This window comes from Crinia signifera, chromosome 9 (assembly GCF_055691185.1).
Source record: "Crinia signifera chromosome 9, ASM5569118v1, whole genome shotgun sequence".
Taxonomy (NCBI): domain Eukaryota; kingdom Metazoa; phylum Chordata; class Amphibia; order Anura; family Myobatrachidae; genus Crinia; species Crinia signifera.
This window is the reverse complement of record NC_139225.1, coordinates 50,487,819-50,497,786: the sequence shown is the minus strand read 5'-3', so window position 1 is coordinate 50,497,786 and position 9,968 is coordinate 50,487,819.

The window sequence follows — 9,968 nt, the reverse complement described above, 5'->3', positions numbered from 1 at the left end:
TGATGTCTTTACAATTTGTCAAGCAGCATCGTCTTGGAACTGTTTTGTTGGAGCAAGCCTATCGTCTTTCTGCTGTAGATGGCAGCTTCCTTCCTCAGGGGTCAGTTACCCACCGTACTGTCCCGCTCTTAGTTCAAGTCGGCTTACTGCACCGTGAGTTTCTTCAGTTCTTAGTAATCCCGAAAGCCAGTCACCCAATTGTTTTAGGATTTCCTTGGCTTCAGAGACACTCCCCTCATTTGGATTGGGGAACTATGCAAATCCTATCCTGGGGTCCTGACTGTCACCAATCCTGTCTTCAAAAAAGCATGCCAATCCAGACCACCGCTACTGCTGGAGCTTCACTCTTGCCCTCTGCCTATCAAACTTTTTCGGACGCCTTCTGTGAAAAATTGGCAGATAAACGACCTCCTCATCGCCGATGGGACTGCCCGATCGACTTGATTTCTGGAAAGACTCCTCCCAGAGGTAGGACATACCCTCTTTCTCTTCCAAAGACTGAAGCCATGGCATCATATATTAAAGAAAACCTTGAGAAGGGGTTCATCCGACCATCTTCCTCTCCAGCTGGGGCAGGGTTTTTCTTTGTAAAGAAGAAAGACGGTGGCCTTAGACCTTGCATTGATTATAGAGCCTTGAATGACATCAACCTTAAAAATTGGTACCCTCTTCCCCTAGTCACAGAATTATTTGACCGGATCAAAGGGGCTACAGTCTTTTCCAAGCTTGACCTCAGAGGGGCCTATAATTTAATCCATATCCGTGCTGGTGACGAATGGAAAACTGCATTCAACACAAGGGACGAATATTTAGTGATGCCATTCGGGTTTAGTAATGCATCTGCTGTTTTTCAAGAATTCATGAATGAGATATTCCGTGATCTTCTGTATTATTCAGTCATAGTTTATCTGGATGACATCTTGATTTTTTCTCAGAATCTTCAAGAACACCGTCTACATGTCAAGGAGGTACTCCAGCGTTTACGAAAAAATCAATTGTACTGCAAATTGTCCAAATGTGAATTTGAAAAACCCTCAGTCGCAATACTGGGATACATTATCTCTGGTTCTGATCTTCGCATGGATCCGTCTAAAGTGAAAGCAGTCCTTGATTGGTCCCGTCCTACTACTCTCAGATCTATTTAACATTTTATTGGATTCTCTAATTATTACCGAAGATTTATTAAAGGCTTTTCTTCTATTATCAGTCCTATTACGGCCCTCACCCATAAAGGGGTCAATGCGTCCCAGTGGTCGCCTGAAGCCATTTCTGCTTTCCACCAGCATAAACAAGTCTTCACTGAAGCTCCTATCCTTACTCAGCCTGATCCTTCTCGACCATTCATATTGGAGGTAGACGCCTCTTCTGTTGGAGTTGGAGCGGTGTTGTCACAGAAAGCCTCTGATGGGTTCTTCTCCAAAAAATTCTTACCAGCTGAAAGGAATTATCCTATTGGAGAACAGGAACTCTTGGCCATCAAACTCGCCCTAGAAGAGTGGCGCTATCTTTTGGAAGGAGCTAAATTCCCAGTTTCCATCATCACCGACCACAAGAATCTTCTTTATTTGCGGAAAGCGCAATGCCTGAACCCCAGATTAGCCCGCTGGGCTCTGTTCTTTACAAGATTCAAATTCTCTTTGACCTTTCGGCCTGGATCTCAAAATGGCAAGGCTGATGCCTTATCTCGATATTTTTCTTCTTCAATTGAGGATCAGTCTCCCGGTCCAGTGCTTCCAGCCACCAGATTTGCCAAGACCAAAGTATTTTCCGTCCCTTCAGGGAAAACATTCGTAACTACGAAGTTGCGTCCTGCCTTACTACTTTGGGCCCATGCTTCTCGTTTTGTAGGTCATTCTGGAATCAAGAAAACTCTCGAGTTCATTAAAAGATCCTATTGGTGGCCCTCTATGAAAGCCGATGTCACGTCTTTCATTTCTTCCTGTCCTGAGTGTGCTCGCCATAAAACTTCTCGTCAAAAGCCATCCGGCCTCCTTCAGCCCTTGTCCTTTCCAGAACAACCCTGGACTCATCTCTCAATGGATTTCGTTACTGATTTGCCTGTGTCACAAGGATTCAACATCATCTGGGTCATAGTAGTCCGTTTCTCCAAAACGGCACACTTTGTTCCCCTCAAGGGGTTACCTTCAGCTACCAAGTTGGCTCAACTATTTATCAAAGAGATATTTCGTCTTCATGGCCTGCGTGAGGAAATAATCTCTGATAGGGGAGTACAATTCGTGGCAAGATTTTGGAGATCTCTCTGTTCAGCATTCCGAATTAAGCTTAAGTTCTCCACAGCATATCATCCCCAGACGAACAGGCAAACTGAGAGAGTGAACCAGGATCTAGAGACTTTTCTCCGTCTGTATCTGTCTTCTTCCCAAGATAACTGGTTTGAACTCCTGCCACTCTGCTACAGACCAGTCTCCATTTTTTGTTGTTTATGGCAAGCATCTTCGTGTTCCTGAATTTCAGAGACTCCCAGAATGCAACGTTCCTGCAGTTAAGTCGTCTCTTCAATATTTTTCTAATATTTGGAAGAATGTTCATGCGTCTTTGTGCAAGGCCTCTCAGCGCTATAAAAAATTTGCGGACCGTCACCGAAAAGCAGTTCCCAAACTTCAAGTTGGAGACATAGTCTGGCTTTCAACAAAAAACATCAGACTGCAAGTACCATCAGAGAAAATGGGGTTTAAAACCACTTTGCGCTGCTAGTGGATATATATTATAAAATACCACCGGACAGAATGATACTGGACACACTGTTCAATATTTGAATAAATTTATAGAAAAAAATATAAAATAATATACATATCAAAAATGCATAAAATACACCAACAATTCATACAATAATATACAATAATAAAAAATACCTATATGGCCATGTATGGGTCACGTTTGCAAACTACTTTTTTGAAATAAAAACTCCGGAGTATATTAGTATTGAGAATTAGTAGCAATCATTCGTGGCAATTGAATGCATAAGCAGGGGGGAAGGGAAAGGGGTAAAGGAGGATTGAGGCAGATAAGCCAGCGGCACAGTCAGATGTAACTCAATCGCTTCCAGAACAAAGTCCCTCGACTACAGCAGCCTCAAGCCGACCGTGGTGTATCCTTTGCTGTGAAAAGAATTCTAGACTCCAGAAAACGATACGGTCGGATTCAGTATTTGCTGGACTGGAAGGATTATGGGCCTGAGGAGAGAACTTGGGTAGATGCCACAGACATTGACTTCTTGATAAAGAAGTTCCATCAAAACTAGAGATGAGCGGGTCCGGATCCCCGAGATCCGACATATCCGAATATCGGGGATCCGGGCCAGATCCGAGCCGGCTCGGGTGTTCCCGCCTGAATTCCGGACCAATAACGAGGCTGAACGTCATCATCGCGCTGTCGGATTCTCGCTGGAGCGGGATCTTATAAAAGACGCACGCGCGCCTACCATCTTCACTCCAATCTTGGAGAGGGAAGAGGGTGGTTGGGATGCTCCGTGTGCTCCGTGCTGTGCTCTGTGCCATGTGCTCCGTGACCTGACCTGTGCCCTCACTGCCCTGTGCTGTGCTCCGTGCCATGTGCTCCGTGCTGTGCTCCGTGACCTGCCCTCACTGCCCTGTGCTGTGCTCCGTGCCATGTGCTCCGTGCTGTGCTGTGCTCCGTGACCTGCCCTCACTGCCCTGTGTTGTAGACTTGTGGCCTGAGCCCTGTAGTGTGATTTAACTAACTAGGTGCTGCAGTGCTCACACGCAGGGGCTGCAGTGTCCACTGTCCAGGGGCTGTCCTGTGGCCCGTGCCCTGATGTGATTTATTTAGCCCTAAGCCCTGTGTTGTGATTTATTTTATTTAGCCCTGAACCCTGTGTTTTTTTTTGTGATTTAACTAACTCAGTGCTGCAGTGCTCACACACAGGGGCTGCAGTGCTGCTGAGTAGTACACTGTGTACAGGGGCAGCATTAATACAAGGGGCTGTGTCCAGTGTGACGGCCTATATCTTATCCATTGTCCAGTGTCACAAGTCACTCACGACATATATCCTGTGTCCTGTCCTGTGTGACGACTGACGACATATCCTGTGTCCAGTGTGACGACATATATCCTGTGTCGTGCTGCAGTGCTCACACGCAGGGGCTGCAGTGCTGCTGAGTAGTACACTGTGTACAGGGGCAGCATCAATACAAGGGGCTGTGTCCAGTGTGACGGCCTATATCTTATCCAGTGTCACAAGTCACTCACGACATATATCCTGTGTCCTGTCCTGTGTGACGACTGACGACATATCCTGTGTCCAGTGTGACGACATATATCCTGTGTCCAGTGTGAAGACATATATCCTGTGTCGTGCTGCAGTGCTCACACGCAGGGGCTGCAGTGTCCACTGTCCAGGGGCTGTCCTGTGGCCCGTGCCCTGATGTGATTTATTTAGCCCTAAGCCCTGTGTTTAGCCCTGAACCCTTTGTTTTTTTTGTGATTTAACTAACTAACTCAGTGCTGCAGTGCTCACACACAGGGGCTGCAGTGCTGCTGAGTAGTACACTGTGTACAGGGGCAGCATTAATACAAGGGGCTGTGTCCAGTGTGACGGCCTATATCTTATCCATTGTCCAGTGTCACAAGTCACTCACGACATATATCCTGTGTCCTGTCCTGTGTGACGACTGATGACATATCCTGTATCCAGTGTGACGACATATATCCTGTGTCCACTGTGACGACATATATCCATTGTCCAGTGTGACGACATATATCCTGTGTCCAGTGTGACGACATATATCCTGTGTCCAGTGTGACGACATATATCCTGTGTCCAGCGTGACATATATCCATTGTCCAGTGTGACGACATATATCCAGTGTCCAGTGTGACGACATATATCCAGTGTCCAGTGTGACGACATATATCCTGTGTCCAGTGTGACGACATATATCCAGTGTCCAGTGTGACGACATATATCCTGTGTCCAGTGTGACGACATATATCCTGTGTCCAGTGTGACGACATATATCCTGTGTCCAGTGTGACGACATATATCCTGTGTCCAGCGTGACATATATCCATTGTCCAGTGTGACGACATATATCCTGTGTCCAGTGTGACGACATATATCCAGTGTCCAGTGTGACGACATATATCCAGTGTCCAGTGTGACGACATATATCCTGTGTCCAGCGTGACATATATCCATTGTCCAGTGTGACGACATATATCCAGTGTCCAGTGTGACGACATATATCCTGTGTCCAGTGTGACGACATATATCCTGTGTCGTGCTGCAGTGCTCACACGCAGGTGCTGCAGTGCTGCTGAGTAGTACACTGTGTACAGGGGCAGCATTAATACAAGGGGCTGTGTCCAGTGTGACGGCCTATATCTTATCCAGTGTCACAAGTCACTCACGACATATATCCTGTGTCCTGTCCTGTGTGACGACTGACGACATATCCTGTGTCCAGTGTGACGACATATATCCTGTGTCCACTGTGACGACATATATCCATTGTCCAGTGTGACGACATATATCCTGTGTCCAGTGTGACGACATATATCCTGTGTCCAGTGTGACGACATATATCCTGTGTCCAGTGTGACGACATATATCCTGTGTCCAGCGTGACATATATCCATTGTCCAGTGTGACGACATATATCCTGTGTCCAGTGTGACGACATATATCCTGTGTCCAGCGTGACATATATCCATTGTCCAGTGTGACGACATATATCCTGTGTCCAGTGTGACGACATATATCCAGTGTCCAGTGTGATGACATATATCCTGTGTCCAGTGTGACGACATGTATCCTGTGTCCAGTGTGACGACATATATCCTGTGTCCAGTGTGACGACATATATCCTGTGTCCAGTGTGACGACATATATCCATTGTCCAGTGTGACGACATATATCCTGTGTCCAGTGTGACGACATATATCCAGTGTCCAGTGTGACGACATATATCCAGTGTCCAGTGTGACGACATATATCCTGTGTCCAGTGTGACGACATATATCCTGTGTCCAGTGTGACGACATATATCCAGTGTAACGGGCTGTGTCGTGCTGCAGTGTCCAGTGACCAGGGGCAGTGTCCAGTGTCACAGGCTGTGTCCAGTGTAAAAAATCAGAAAAATAAATAAAAGTATTAAAAAAATTTTTTGGGGGGAGGATGATGGAGGAGGAAATAGTGGGAGATCAGCAACCTGATAGAACTTCTGAAGCTGCTACCACCAGTCAGATTCATGATGGCAAGGCCGATGGTCAAAGGCCTAGAGGCCATGTAAAAGCAAAGCAGAAATCAAATTTTACAATGGTCCATAAAAAAAAAAATAAGTCACGTGCGGAGAAAAATAAAATTGGCAATATGCCGTTCACCACACGCAGTGGGAAGGAAAGGCTACGGCCTTGGCCTTTGTTTCTGACTGATGGTACAGCGTCTCAGAAGAATGATGGTAGCCCTTCTGCTACTACAAAAAAAAGAATGAACGTTTTTAAGACAAAGGCGAGTTCACAAATGTCACAAATCCCAGAGGAGAGTCTAAGTGTGTCCGTGGATGCCATATGTGAGCCGGACCTTTCAAATACTGTTTGTGAAGAGGAGGTTCATTCCACCATTTGCATGCCCTCTGCAAGTGTGTGCAAGAGCATCCCCAGTCAAGATTTTGACCTGGTTATTGAGGATGCTTCTGAGGAATTGGATGTGGATTCTGTTGGTGAAGCTGGCACACAGAGGGATGCGGATGATGACGATGTTAGGGATGATGTTGTTTGTTTTAAGGCACCGACGGAGACAGTTGTTGTCCGGGGTGTGGAAAAGCCCATTGTCATGCCAGGGCAAAAGACCAAAAAATCCACCTCGTATGTATGGAATTATTTCTACCAAAATCCGGACAACAACTGTCAAGCCGTGTGTAGCGTTTGCAAAGCTATTGTAAGTAGAGGTAAGGACGTGCAGCACCTTGGGACCTCCTCACTGTTACGGAATTTGCAGCGCATCCATCAGAAGTTTTTGTCAAAAGAAACTGTGAACAAACATGTAGCAGCCCGCCCAGCGTCACCGTCCTGCTCCCCTTTCTCTGTTAAATCCAAGGTCCTGCAATCTCCTCAAACAACTGCATCATCCCCATCCTCAGAGATTATGGGATTGGGAAGTAGTCCTGCACCCAATGTCATGATCCTGACTGAATCCTCTCCTATCCTGGATTCCTCAGAAGCATCCTTATCAGGTACACCTGTTGCTTCTGCTGCTGCTGCTGGTGCTGCTGCTGCTGCTTCAAGGAAAGGGACCAGGAATGCTAGTCCTGATCACTTAGCCAAGCAACTGACTGTAAGTCAATCCTTTGAAAGGGGGATGAAGTATGCCAGCAGTCACCCCATTGCACAGAGTATTACTGACGCCATAACAACTATGTTGGTAATAGACGTGCGTCCAGTATCCGCAATTAATTCTGTGGGTTTTACCCAGTTGCTAGAAATCCTGTGTCCCCGTTACCAAATTCCATCTAGGTTCCACTTCTCCAGGAAGGCAATACCCAGGCTGTACACGGACATTAAAAAAAGCGTTGTTACTGTCCTTAAAAATGCCTCTGTACCCACTGTCCACTTAACCACGGATATGTGGACAAGCGGAACAGGGCAAACAAAAGACTACATGTCTGTGACTGCTCACTGGGTGGATGTATTGCCTTCAGCAGCAGCACCAACAGCAGCAGCAGCAGCAACATCATCTCCCATTGCTATTCAGAGGCAGGCTACACTGTGTATCACCGGTTTCAGTAAAAGGCACACAGCGGAAAACCTCCTAGAAAAACTACGGGAAGTCATTGCGCAATGGCTTACCCCACTTGGACTCTCCTCGGGATTTGTGGTATCCGACAATGCCACCAATATTGTGAGTGCATTACATGTGGGCGAATTCCAACATGTCCCATGTTTTGCTCACACTGTAAATTTGGTGGTGCACCATTTCTTGAAAAAGGACAGGGGTGTTCAAGAGATGTTGTCCGTTGTTCGGAAAATTTGTGGACATTTTCGCCATTCTGCAAGTGCGTGCAGGAGATTGCAAGACTTGCAAGAAAAGCTAAATTTGCCCTGCCATCAGCTGAAGCAAGAGGTGGTCACGAGGTGGAATTCCACCCTCTATATGCTTCAGCGGATGGAGGAGCAGCAAAAGGCCATCCAAAGCTACACCTCGACCTATGACATAGGGAGAGGAACGGGAATGCACCTGAGCCAAGCTCAGTGGAGAATAATTTCCGTGGTGTGCAAGATCCTGCAGCCCTTTGAGGCTGCTACACGCAAAGTTAGTTCTGACACTGCCAGCTTGAGCCAGGTCATTCCCTTGATAGGTCTTTTGCAGAAGCAGTTGGAGAAATTGAAGGAGGAGTTGAAGTACACTGATTCTGCTAGATATGTTGGGCTAGTGGATCACGCCATTAGTTCCCTTTGCAACGATCCAAGGGTCGCGGATGTCTTACAATCAGATCTTTACATTTTGGGGACAATGCTGGATCCTAGGTTTAAGTCTTACATCGTGTCTTTGTTACCAATGGGAACAAATCTGCAGAGGTGCAAAGACCTCTTGGTCCAAAAATTGTCAGCTGAAGCGGAACGTGGCAGGCGCACAACTTCTCCTTCAATTTCTACCACAGGGGTTGCGAGGAAAAAGCTAAATTTTCCTAAAAGACCGACTGCTATTCAGTCCGGAAATCTATTTGACATCTGGTCCGGACTGAAGGAGCTTCCTAGCATCATGGACACGTCGACTGCCACAGACTATGATGCTATCACCATTGAAAGAATGGTGGATGACTACTTTGCTGATAGCATCAATATAGGTATGTCAGACTGTCCATTCCATTACTGGCAGGAAAAAAAGGCAATGTGGCATCCTTTGCAGAAACTGGCTTTGCTTTATTTAAGTTGTCCACCCTCCAGTGTCTATTCTGAGAGAGTCTTCAGCGCAGCTGGGAACCTTGTTAGCGATCGGCGTAGGAGGTTACTTCCACAAAACGTGGAGAAGATGCTCTTCATAAAAATGAATTTCAAATTCCACGAACTGGACCTCCTTCGCCAACACTTACGTCCTCCTACTGCAGAGACAGGTAGGAGTGGTATCCTGCACAGGACAATAAGAAAATCAAATGTAATCAAAAAACCAACTAGACAGAGTGTATATTTGGTGACATACAACAGTTACAACGTTGGAGGTGCCTCCAAGAATCAAGTACCAGTATACTTTTAGAAAGAGAGACGGTAGTCCACAAAGAGTGGGCAACCGTTCACAGACAGGGATTCTGGCGTAGGAGGTTACTTCCACAAAACGTGGAGAAGATGCTCTTCATAAAAATGAATTTCAAATTCCACGAACTGGACCTCCTTCGCCAACACTTACGTCCTCCTACTGCACACAGTCCTCCTGTATTGGTTGATTCCAGCGACGACGAATTAATTGTGTGTCAAGAAGAGGATGAGGCTGAGGAATCTGACGCTGAGGATGACCTCTTGTAAAGCCAGTTTGTGCAATGCCCATTGCCTTTTATTTTTCGTGGGGGCCCAAACAAACCAATCATTTCAGCCACAGTTGACAGTCCCTCCCGCTGCAGTCCCTGTCGCTGAAATGATTGGTTTGTTAAACTGTGCATGTCCTGTATTCAACATAAGGGTGGGTGGGAGGGCCCAAGGACAATGTCATCTTGCACCTCTTTCTGCGTCGTTTTGTGGGCTCTTTGGAGCGTCATTAATTTTAAAATCTTTGATGGATGAATGGTGGGGAGATGGGCGATTTATCTCGCCACCTCATCTATTATAGATTCAATGATGTCATCGGGGACATCCATGAACTCACCCTAACTATTATTATCGTACTTCTTTTTGGATGGGATGTCCCGGATGGATGGCTGGGTCGGAGGGCCCCAGCAAATGTTTTTCTTCTTCTTTTTTCATCTTTTTTTGGCTCTAGACAGCCATACCAAACAAAT